The sequence below is a fragment of the Herpailurus yagouaroundi genome, unplaced genomic scaffold (genome assembly GCF_014898765.1).
Source record: "Herpailurus yagouaroundi ecotype Mexico unplaced genomic scaffold, PumYag 77, whole genome shotgun sequence".
Classification (NCBI taxonomy): Eukaryota; Metazoa; Chordata; class Mammalia; order Carnivora; family Felidae; genus Herpailurus; species Herpailurus yagouaroundi.
Window position 1 is genome coordinate 132,645 of NW_024412388.1, and position 5,308 is coordinate 137,952.

General features: G+C 56.3%; 1 long non-coding RNA gene across 1 annotated transcript; it reads left to right on the forward strand.

Moving 5' to 3' along the window:
* The first annotated feature begins 230 nt into the window (after positions 1 to 230).
* Positions 231 to 3,596, forward strand: LOC121018812 (uncharacterized). The gene is made up of 3 exons (XR_005785327.1): positions 231 to 285; positions 977 to 1,144; positions 2,613 to 3,596. It is a non-coding gene; the product is annotated as an uncharacterized LOC121018812 (long non-coding RNA).
* The last annotated feature ends 1,712 nt before the right edge of the window (positions 3,597 to 5,308 follow it).

The following is a 5,308-nucleotide window of genomic DNA, read 5'->3' on the forward strand; positions in this document are numbered from 1 at the left end:
GTGATGGAGGAAGCTGTCTCCAGGAGGACCAGATGTGGGTGGGCTCTGGGAGGCCCCTAGCCTCCTGTGGAGGCCAGATGCGCAGGGGATTCAGACTGGAAGGAGAGGCCTGACGAACTACATTTTTGGCCATTCTTTCCCTCACTAGTTGTTAGATGGGCTGACTTACCTTCCTATACCTGCGTCCTCGCCTGTAAAATGGGTCATCTTTCTATTTATTCCAGGATTATTGGGAAGGTAAATGAGACCCTATTCTGAAAGCGCGCAGCACGTAGAGAGAACTGGGTACATGTCAGCTACCTTGTTGTTACTTCCCCAGGGGAGCAGGTGGAAGACAACTGGATAGAGGGGAGACTGAGGCAGGGAGAGACAACTGGATAGAGGGGAGACCCAGGCAGGGGAGACAACTGGACAGAGGGGAGACTGAGGCAGGAGGAGACAACTGGGTAGAGGGGAGACCCAGGCAGGGGGAGACGACTGGGTAGAGGGGAGACCCAGGCAGGGGGAGACAACTGGACAGAGAGGAGACTGAGGCAGGAGGAGACAACTGGGTAGAGGGGAGACCGAGGCAGGGGGAGACAACTGGGTAGAGGGGAGACCCAGGCAGGGGGAGACAACTGGACAGAGGGGAGACTGAGGCAGGAGGAGACAACTGGGTAGAGGGGAGACCCAGGCAGGGGGAGACGACTGGGTAGAGGGGAGACCCAGGAAGGTGGAGACAACTGGATAGAGGGGAGACTGAGGCAGTGGGATGCCTGTCCTCAGCTTCATCATGTGCCCCACAGTGCTGTCTACACTGTGAGCACGCCCTAGGCTCATCCTCAGACACTGGCCAGAGAGGGAAGCAGGCCCCCACCCAGTGTCTCCAGGGGCCTGTGTCTTGGCCTTCCCAGCCCCAGCCAGCCAGGAGCCCTCTCTAGGCCAGAGCTTTCCCAACGGCCTCACCACCGACATCCTCACTGTGTCTTTCCCACAGGGCCGCAACCCCGCTATCTGTATGGTCTTGTCTCTCTGGGCCATTGTCCCTCAGACTGCCTCTGCAAAGAAGCACAGACTGGTGCCATGGAAAGCCCGCAAGGAGAGGTCCCGTGGAAAGGCCTGGCGTAGGTATTGTAGCCAATAGCCCAGTCGTCTCAGCAAACACGTGAGTGAACCCCTAACCCGAAGTTGCCATGCCACCCACTTTATGTTTTCCCAGCTGCCCTGTGTGCTCTGCTCCAATTGTTTTTAACTTTCTTTAATAGTTCATTTGTTTTTGAGAGAGAGAGAGAGGGAGCGAGTGAGCGCAAGTGGGAGAGGGGCAGAGAGAGAGGGAGACAAAGGAACCGAAGCAGGCTCTGTGCTGGCAGCATAGAGCCTGATACGGGGCTCAGACTCACGAATCATGTCATCATGACCTGAGCTGGAGTCAGATGTTTGCCTGACTGAGCCCCCCAGGCACCCCTCTGTTCCAATTCTTGATTCACAGGACGGTTGTTTACTATGACATCTTGGGGTCATTTGCTACAGTAGTAGGAACTGGGATAGCTGGATGGACCAAGCCCTGGACCCCGGGAGAGGGGCCCTTTCCTCCCACCCACCTCTTCCTCGCTGTTCTCATTCCCTATTTTCTTCAGCATTCTTAATTTTTTAAAGTTTATTTATTTATTTTGAAAGAGTGAGAGAGAGCTCGCGTGCGTGCACGAGAGAGGGACAGAGAGAGAGGGAGAAAGAGAAAATCCTGAGCAGGCTCTGTATCAGCACAGAGCCCGATGCAGGCCTTGATCTCATGTGAGATCAAGGTCTGAGCCGAAACCAAGAGTCAGATGCTTAACCGACTGAGCCCCCCAGGCGCCCCTCCAACCCTTACAGAGGCTCAGTGGTTTTGAGCCCTGGCTTTCCATCTGATGAGGTGCTTCTTGGAGCCATCAAAGGTCAGCTGTCTGTCTTTTGTACCCAGGCCCAAGTGGGCCAAGCCCCAGGTGGCTGATGGTCCAGCGGGCATCTCTGGGGCCCACTGGTGGTCGTGCGGAGTGGGGGGGGGGGCAAAGCAAGGTAGTCAGTGTGGGAGTTTGTGGGGAAAGACAGAGGTATCTTCTAGTCCAGACCTGGGACTCCAGCCTTGTGGGCAGGAGGTCTCACATAGGCCACTGTGAGCATTCCACATGACAGTATTCAGCCAATGTCCCTTGAGGGCCTGTGAGGTGCTGTCTACCGATAAACAGCCCCATCCCCCTCCACCACAAATTTTGACATGGGGTTAACAACTGTATTTACACCCTGCCCCTCACATTCCTCTGGCGCATGGATTCCAGAACATCAGAGACACCACAGACTACCACCTGCCCCTGTGTTCCCCCCCCCGTGTACCCTCCTCTCCTGCAAAGAGGCAGTAGCCCATTGGCTCAGGCAGCTGGGACCAGAGCTGTCCCAGGCTAGAACTGTTGCAGTTTCTCTCCTGCAAGGTGGGAGTTAGGGGCTGAGTCTTTTATTGGTGTTTGCTGGAATTGTAAAGTGACAGAGGCCAGGGCTGATGGGATCCAGGATGCAAGATAGAGGTGAGGGAAGCATAATGCCCAGGACCCAGGCAGAGGCCAGGAGCACAGGCTGCGGACGCTGTTTTGACATTCCAGGATGACCCTGATCTTCTGTGGCCAGAGGGGCATCTTCCTCCCTTACAGGACCTGGAACTGACACACCTTCCCTCAGCTCCCAAATACTGCCCCCCAGCACCCGCTGAATGACAGCACCTCCCCCCAGCACCCGCTGAGTGACAGCACTGACCCCCAGCACCCGCTAAGGGACAGCACCACCCCCCAGCACCTGCTGGGTGACAGCACCGCCCCCCAGCACCCGCTGAGTGACAGCACTGACCCCCAGTACCCGCTGAGTGGTCAGGGTGTTATCAATGCTCTCACCCAAATCTGAGCACTGACACCTCTCTACATTTGGGAGATGACAGAAGCCCCTCCAAGCTCTGTCTGCATGGGACGCTGCCTGGCCCACTGGCTCCCCCGGGTGCTGCTGTTCATTCTTCTTGGACCGCTGCACCTGGTGAGAGGTGAGCTTCCTTGTGCCTCCTCTTTGGCACTTCCAGACCTGTCTCTTTCCTAGCACAAAAGCCCCAGATTTGAACCTCATATCATCAGATCTTGTTGAAGTTGTCTGCATGCCTGGGGGCTTCCCTAAAATCCTTCCTGTTTTACTCCTGATTCCCTGTCACTTTCCCCAACCACTCCTGTCATAGTTCCTGGTGATCTCAGAATCTACAGGGGATTCTCCAACCTTCTGTACATCCTCCCCTTCAGCAGTCCTGTCACCTTCCCAGCTGGCCAGGGTCCTTCTCACAACTGCAGCCTCTCCACAGTCTAACCTCAAGGCCCACATTCTCTGACGAGTCCCCAACCTTGCAGCTCATGCCCTCCACTCCCCTTTAGCCCCTCCGAGATCTGCGGTCCTTGGATAAGACCCAGGTTAGTACTTTCTCATCCCCTGATGGCCTTTCCCTCCTCTGTATCAAGAGAGACTCTCCAGATCAGCCACTGTGCCTGCTCCCTAACCCTACCCCCCTCCTCTTGCTTCATCATATTCACTCGGCCAAGCCATAACCCATGTTAAATCCCAGCTATCTTTGTGTCTTTGTTCCTTCTCACAGTTGGTGGATCCGGGTGGTGCTGGTGGCTTCCCCAGGGCCCCACTCGTGCTGTCAGCTGAGGGTCAGCTAGGCTGCGAGGATACAAGTGGCACTACGTATGGACACGTGGGGTTGTGGTCACTGGGCCTCTGGCGCTCTGCCACGTGGCCCCATCCTGCCCAAGCCGGACCAGTTTCCTCACGTGGCTTGGCCAACATTTCAGAAGGGTGAAGCGGAAACTCAGGGTCTCTTGAGGCCTGGGCTACAGAACTCACAGGTGAAACTCCTGCCAACATTTCATCAGCTGAAGCAGGTCACAAGGCCAGCCAGATTCAAGAGTGAGATGCCGTGGCCGTGTTTCTCTATCAGTCACGTCAATCTTCCGACATCCTGTAGCTGCATGTGGCCAGAGAGGCACCGAGCCACTGATCAGCCTTGCCTTACACTCTGGACCACGGGCCTCTCGTGGCTCTGATGCTGCCCAGGCGTCTTACGTTTCCTGGCCCCTCCCCAGCGTGCTCCTGAACAGCTCTAGCACACTTTTGGTCTCTCTCCCACAGTGCCTCCTCCCTGTCCTGCTCTCATCTGATATGGAGCCGAGGACACACAGGCCTGCAGATCACACGTCCTTTGGTTGAGCCCCGTGCTCTGCGTGTACCGGTGCTTCCTGCACGAGGCTGGTACCTGGCACCATCCCCTCTCTCTGCACCCTCACCCCCTCTCCCTGTGCATTCATTCCCATTTTGCTGTTCAGGGTTAGAAAAGCACACACGGCATCAACTTATCAGGTCCCCACCTCACTTTCCATCTGCCACTGCTGCTCTGTGGCAAAGATCCCAGAGCGGCCACCTACCTCGTGAACCCATTTCCTCTCCTCCCTTCTCTCCAGCTCTCTCCCGGTCTGCCAAGACTCTATGGACACCAAGCTCACCAAGGTCACCAGGATGTCCCTGTGGCTGATCTAGTAGTGACGAGGTGCCTACACATCCCTCACTGCTTCTTAGACCTGTCAACCCCCGATGGCCCTCCTGCCTCACTGCCACTCCTTCTGCCTTTCTGATTTCTCCATGAGTCCTCACTCTCTCTGGGTGTCCCCACTCCCTTGCACACCTCACTGAGGCTCCTGCTGGTGGCACTCCAATTGGTATCCGCAGCCTGGGCTTACCCATGAACCCCAGGCTGTATCCTTTACCTGATTTTAAGTCTAATAGGCATTTCGACTGCAACATGCCCATAACCAAGTTCCTGATAGTGTCCTGTGGTGTTGGATTTTGACCGATGCTCTTAGTTTCACACCCAACCTGGAGTTCCCACCCACTAGGAGGCCCTGACCACAGGGGCACAGGTGAGGAGGTCAACCTCCCTCGGGACTGCTTTTGACCTGCCTCTACCCTGCACGCCCCAGCCTCTTCTCTGTGGCCCAGCCTCTCACCTGCGCTGACTAGCAGGTGTCTTCATGTTCTCCGATGTAGCCTCAGGCTTCTGATGCCTCGTGAATAAGTCTTTACACTAATTTCTCTGTGTAGACAACCGGGGCGGGCAGTGTCTCTGCCTGGTGATTGGGCCTGACTGAGGCTCCTTGCCTCCTCTGCGCCTGACTTTTCTCGGAATTCTCAGGCCAGCGTTCTGCCGTCGCGCTTAACGCTTGGAGTCCACTCCCCACACTGGCCCATCAGGCGCTACTGCAGCTCTAGC